Genomic DNA, 6,711 nt, shown 5'->3' with positions numbered 1-6,711 from the left:
AGGATCAGATACTACAGGGGTATAGTCCCTGAACTTGGGGTTATCTAAATTGGAGTTCCTGTGGGTCCTAGTATGGGAATATATAGCCTGGTAAATGGGAAAGGTAGTGGACCTTTAAGTTTGTCCCTCCCCTCACATGTGTCCCCCAACCCTGGCAATTCTAATAATAAAACCTTTCACACATGTTGCCTGCATATAACTCCCGATTTAGTTCTGCAGTTCATATCCTATATTAGTATATCTATGTTGATTATAAGTCCTCAGAAGGCAGAGATTTTGTCCATGTGCAAAACTCAGCATAGAATCTTATGCCATTAAGAATTTGGAATCATAGTCTGAAAACTGGAAGAGACCTTAGAACATAAACTGTTCAGCTGAGAGGGATTTTAAAACCTTGAAGTATTGGAATAGATTCTGAGGACATCAGAGTTCAAAGGAATCTTGAAAATCATCTAATGCAATCCCATCATTAGACTGATGAGGAAACCAAAGCTTAGAGAGATTATGACCTCTCTAGGGTTATATAAAATATTAGTGGGACCTTTAGGATTCCTAGGCCAGAGCTGTGGTCTCCTGACTCTCTGTCCATTGTTTGTTGCCTTACCAACTCTGTTTATTAAGGCCACTGTTGTTAATGGGAAGGCTGAAGTGGACTGTGGACAAAGAGTAGAGTTTGTAGCAGAGGGACTTTGCAATGACGAACCAGACTGATGCTACAGGGGAACTTGATTTGGATGGCAGAGGCCTGGGGACTCTGTGTGTTCTACTTACCCCTTGAATTCGCTAAACAATCCCAGGAAGAACTTAATGGCCAGTATTCTGTCTCCAGGTCTCTCTTCACCAATGGAAAAAAAAAGCCATTCCCAATGCCAGAGAGCTGCTCAGAAAGTACACCTAGAAGTGACAGCAAGAAGAGAAGCTTTGCTCTTAGGTGTTCAGGAGTTTGAAGATCTGAGAAATCTATAAGTGGTCACTGCTCTAGCTTATGTGGATGAGGAGTAAACTGGAGATAATTTAAAGTGGGAAAGAACCATAATAAATGAGGGAATCAAGGAAGACATTTTGATAGAGATGCCACCTAGTAGAGCCTTGGAGGAAGTTAAAGCTTCTGGGGGAAAGTGATGAGGAGGGATCCAATTCCAGGTAAGAGATAGGATTTGTTTTGAATATACAAAGATATTGAAATTTTGGTGATGGATCCTCTCCTCTGGGCTTTCTCCTAATGACTCGATACTTTAGCAGTCTTAAGGACATAGTACAAGGTATTTTCCCACTATCAGAAAGATGTGAGTCATCTTTATGAGGAATACAGGTGGCCAAGACAACTCAAAGATCAGGAACTCTAGACAGTTCCTTTGAAGCAAATTATCTGATGAAACTCTAAAGAAATCAAGATGCTCATTTTTCATATCTAACATGTCACAGGACTTTACATTTAGAGCTTTTAGGTAGCTGAAATGATAATAACAAATGATATGTTATATGATATAACAACAACAACAATATTAATAGTTGGGATAACACAAGTAACAAAATGGAGGATTAAAAATGTTCTGCTGCCTCTTGAGACCTTTTCAAATTTTTCTCAAACAGAAATTATGCAACAAAAATAGAACTTCAGCTGTCTATATGCACACCCAGAATCCAAAAGAAAATAATCATTCCCTTTCACTCTTGAATTGATGTTGATTAAACCAGAGCTTTGTGAGAACTCTATTAGCCATGCTACCAGCAGTGAGGTTGTCCTAGTAGACCCACAGACATGTGGGCTTCCTATAAAACCCAATCTCAAACTCCATCCCAATTCTATTCTCAATCCCAAATCTTTCTCCTTGGTGTTGGGGAGCCTGTAGCTCCAAAACACAGAATTTGCTTGGACTGCTAGATTAGTTATTTCACACACACACACACACACACACACACACACACACACACACACTTTTTATTTGTTTGCTTAATAAGTGAACACTTTTTACCAGTGATTTTTTAATATGATAAGTGTTTGAGGAAAGCTTAGCCAAGTTGCTTGACATTAAGCTATTCAACGGAGATGAACTTACTTTCAAGTACCATCATCTTCCCTGATTAGGAGAAATAATTTTTATACTAGAATCAGAAAATAATTGTCCCCCAAAACTAGAAATATCTTATATGTGATAGAAAAAAATTTTAGGCAATGCTCTTTGAGAAGATAGGGAAATAAAGACATTATTGATTGCCCAATTATGCTGTCCTTCTGACTTCCACAAGGATAAGACTAAGTTCTCTGAGGCATGGCTTGGTTGGATTTTGCAGTTTTATCTAGTCTGGCCCTAGTGTTGATCAAATACTATGTTACACTACAGATGGGTAGGGTGGGAAGATGGACAGAATAATTTGCCAAAATCCACGAGGGAGGGATCCAGACTTACCATGGAAACTGCAGGCTATTCCTGCCCCAAAGACAAAGATCAGGAAGAATTTCATGGTCTGCAAAGAAGAAAAAGTATCATTAAAAAACCATGGGCCTTATGCTTTATTTACTTATTTCTTATTTTTAAAAATTATGGACTTAATAATTGTGAATAATTAAAAGCAATTTCATATACAAAATGTCATGCCAAATCTTGAAAACAAATGTACATTCTCATATAATTATGCTTAGCAGGACTTTTAAATTTGACAAGTAATAACAAAATTGCCCCGTTCATTATTCTTTATGAAGTCTTCTTCTATGTATTTAAAAATATGTTATTGATGCTTTTTTTTGCCTTTCTGTTGGTATCTACTGTATTCTCCATTGCCATATCCCCCACTATACCAATGAATTCCAAGATCTCCCTTGGAATAAGCAGAATTAAACTAAATATATCAACATGTTTGTGATGTCTGAAAATGTATACCTCATTCTGAAACTGTATTCCCTCACCTGTCTGCCAAAAGGTGGGAGGTATGTGGGAGGAATTTAGAATTGAAAGGACCCTTAGAGACTTAGAATTAAGCCAAAAGAGTAGAAATCATTTGTCTGAAGTCATATACCTAGTAAACTGCAGAAAATTAGGATTCCAACCCTGGTCTTCTAGATGAGATGCCTTATGGACCCAATCTGGAGAGAAAGCAGGGGAAGGAGGAAAAAATGATTTTGGAGAGAAAGATTAAATGATAATGATCATAGACTTAGAGCTAAAAAGTGACAATAGAGGTCATAAAGTCTATTTTGCTCATTTTACAGATAAGGAAACTGAAGCTAAAAGGTTACATGACTTGCCCAGAGTTATAGCTAGTGATTAAAGCACGATTTGAACTCACATATTTTCTCACTCTATTGCCAGAGTTCTACCCATTGTACCACTTAGCATTCCAAGGGACTCATTCCTTTCTCCTATTCTGTCTCGTACTTCTGAACCCTCCTAGATCACAGCTTCTTACTTCTCTCTTCTGATTTTTGAAAATTCTAACATATCTAAAGCTGGGTCTAGAAGTCCCATCCCTATTCCCATTCCCATCTCCTGCTCCCCAGATTCTGGGCTCAGAGTTAATCCCAAGGCCTATCTACTTTCCCATCTCTTTCTTACCTGTTCTGGACTAGAAATGCTTTGCTATTCCCCACTCAACCAGGTGATTTATACTCACCCATTGTTTACTTAGATGCTGTGAGAGTCCCTCCCTGTAGCAGCTGGCTAAGCCCAGACCAGCCCTACTTCCTGGATGCCCTCTAAAACTTCCTCTTACATTTTTCTCAGGGCTTCTCATGACAGTTGCCACTCAAATGGTTACTTTTCTAAAGTCAGTTAAAAAATGTGCCTGGATGTATAGTAACACATATCCATATTCCCATTTTATAAAAGAAATAGAGGCAACAAAGAATTGAACTCACCTATTCTCTCCCCTGCCAAGAGGAATCCCTATCCTGGGTCCTGATGGATGGTTCCGAAGCATTTGGAGGTGGTCCCTAAGGTGCTGCAGTATAGGAAGTGGTTGTAATCTGTAATAGTTAAACGAATTGTAGATTTGGATTCAGGACACCTGGGTTCTTATGTGTTTGACCTTGAATGATTAAATTTATTTCCATTTTAGGGTTTTAGGGTTTTAGTTTCTCATTTGTACAATGGGTAGCTGGAGATGATATTTCAGTCCCCTTCCTCTTTAAACACTCTATGAGGTTATGAGTCTTTAGGCCATTATATAGTGGCTGGAGAGCAAGGGAAGATAGTGAGACCCTTCAGGTCTGCTCAGGCAATGCCACTCACTGGCATCCAACTGTCTCCCCTCTTTTTATTACCCTCAAATTTCTTCTTTTCTTTCCTCATCTTGACCCCCAATTGGCAAACAATGCCCCTCTGTTACTCAAAATCTTGAATTTTTGTTCAGTAAATAGATCCAAGTCATGAGTACTTCCCCAAGAGAATTGTTTTTGGCCCTTTTGTTAGATTTCTATCATTCTCCTGAGGAGTGGCAGGGTAGTGGGGAGGTTTAATGGAAAATGTCTTGAAAAATCCTAATACAATGGACTACTTTTTCTCTACTTCCATTCTTCCATAAAAGTGATGTAAGGGATGTCATGTCATACAAATTTACTGATGGGCCACATCTATCCTTGTGAAAATATTATTGAGCAGAAATTGTATAATTTCACAAGTCTATTTGGTTAGTGTATGTGTGTTGGGGAGGGCTTTGGGGAAAACAAAAAGTCTCTACAGCCCCCTATTTGTCTAATCACTCTCCCAGTTCTTCCTTTCTCTATTAAGAAAAGTCCTTTTGTCTCTATGGACTTTTTAATGCTTTTGAACCCCTAAGTTATTCTCATTTGCCAACCTGCATTCTCTGAACTGACTTCTGACATTAGGCTGCCAGTGAAAGAAAGTTGGTTGGGAAATACATGGACCTAGGTTCTAGTCTGGCTCTCAGATACTGATTTTCTATATAATCTTGGGAAGTAATTTAAATTCTGAAGGCTTTAGTTTGCTATCTGTTGAAGGAAAGGATTAATTTCTAAAGTCTTTTTCAGATTTGGAATTTTGTGCTGTAAGGTGTTCTCCATCTCTGAATGATTTGTATTCTAATTTAAAGAACCTTAGATTACTGATGGTTTCTATTCTGTGTTCAGCAATCCTTACTGTTCTTATACTCTTTGGTTATAGTCTAAGACCCTAACAGCTCTGGATTCTTTTCTCTACCTTCTAAGGACCTTTTCAATACTGATTTTCTGGGTTCCAGGGCTTCTATTATATTAAGTACCCAACTCTTTATAGTTAACTCTATTTTTCATCCTCTGCAATACCTATCTCTGGAACTACAAGATGCCTCAGCCAGTTCAAACCATGAGTCAATTCAATGATCTCAATTTGACTCTGGTGCAAAAGTATATAAAGTGACATGGATGAGACCCATTGTTTCTTTGGTATAGGAAACTCTGGGTTGAGAAATCTCCCTCTATCAATACAAGATGGTGGTTTCTGGACAATGCAATCTTAGAGAGTTGACCTGAGTTCTGAGATGTTCAAAGACTTTTCTTGGGTCACACAGAATTTGAACTCAGCTCATCCTGGTTTTGAAACCAGCTCCTCATCTACTTAGCCTTGCTGCCTTTCCTGAGGGAGGGTAAAAATATATATGTATGTATATATCCACATGTATGCATATACAGATATGAACACACATTTGCCTATATACATATCTATAGTGCATATATATGTGTGTGTGTGTGTGTGTGTGTGTGTGCGTGCACGCGCACGCGCGCGCGCGCGCGTACAAGAAATTTCCATGTCCTGGGCGAATGACCCTCTTGAACCTTTACATCCTCCTTTTTCCCACCATTACTTCCAGCCCTTCTGGCAGTTGTTTAGTTCCCTCTGGTTTGGAGATGTGCTTGAAAGCAGAGAAGTGACTAGATGTTTAATTTGACCAGTCATGTTGATCCATAATGACTGGACCTATTGTAATCCACATTTTCATCTCACTCTTGTGATATCCTCTTTCTTTCTTTCACTCTCCTCTTTTTCTTCTCTCTTTCATACTTTGAGTTCTTTTTTTCTCTCTCCAATCCTCTTTATTTCCTTTCTTTTGTTCTCTCCTCTTTATTTCTCTTTATGGTCTTGAATACATTAGTTTGTCTCTGCTTTTCTCTCTCTCTCTCTCTCTCTCTCTCTCTCTCTCTCTCTCTCTCTCTCTCTCTCACACACACACACACACTCTCTCTCTCTCTTTCTCTATCAGTCTCTTTCCTCCCTCTGTCTCTCTGTCACTCCTCTCTGTCGCTTTCTCTCTCTGTTGATTTCTCTCTTTTTTGTCTGTCTCATTTTGTTTTTCTTTTTCCATCTCTCTCTTGATCTTTTTTAATCCAGTGGCTAATGTTGAATTTTTCCAAATTTGGTCCCTATTGAATCCAGCACTTAATAATGTCTTTTAGGATTTTAAATAGCTCTGCTGGCATTCTGGCACTTCCACTAACCTTACTCTTAACCATCCTTCTTAAAGCCCATTTGATTTCATTCTCTAGGATGTCTGACTTTAGATCAGTAATCCTGTCATTGTGATTATCAGTGATATTAAGATCTTCCATATATATTCTTGTTGCTTCTTAATCTCTTCTACTCTTAAATCCCTACCATTCTTTGTCTTTTATGATGCCCATTTTTGCATGAAATATTCCCTTGATATTTCTTATTTTCTCAAAGAGATTACTTGTATTCTCATTTTCTCGAAAATATTATTTGTATTTCTCATTCTATT

The 6,711-nt window shown here is 38.3% G+C and overlaps 1 long non-coding RNA gene across 1 annotated transcript; it reads right to left on the bottom strand.

Annotated features, from left to right (window-relative positions):
* Positions 1 to 779: 779 nt before the first annotated feature.
* Positions 780 to 3,088, bottom strand: LOC141554501 (uncharacterized). The gene is made up of 3 exons (XR_012485883.1): positions 3,019 to 3,088; positions 2,412 to 2,469; positions 780 to 894 (listed from the first exon to the last, which is right to left on the bottom strand). It is a non-coding gene; the product is annotated as an uncharacterized LOC141554501 (long non-coding RNA).
* Between the last annotated feature and the right edge of the window lie 3,623 nt (positions 3,089 to 6,711).

Source organism: Sminthopsis crassicaudata, chromosome 1 (genome assembly GCF_048593235.1).
Source record: "Sminthopsis crassicaudata isolate SCR6 chromosome 1, ASM4859323v1, whole genome shotgun sequence".
Lineage (NCBI taxonomy): Eukaryota > Metazoa > Chordata > Mammalia > Dasyuromorphia > Dasyuridae > Sminthopsis > Sminthopsis crassicaudata.
Note: the sequence above shows the minus strand (reverse complement) of the source record. Positions and strands in the feature narration are given on the sequence as shown.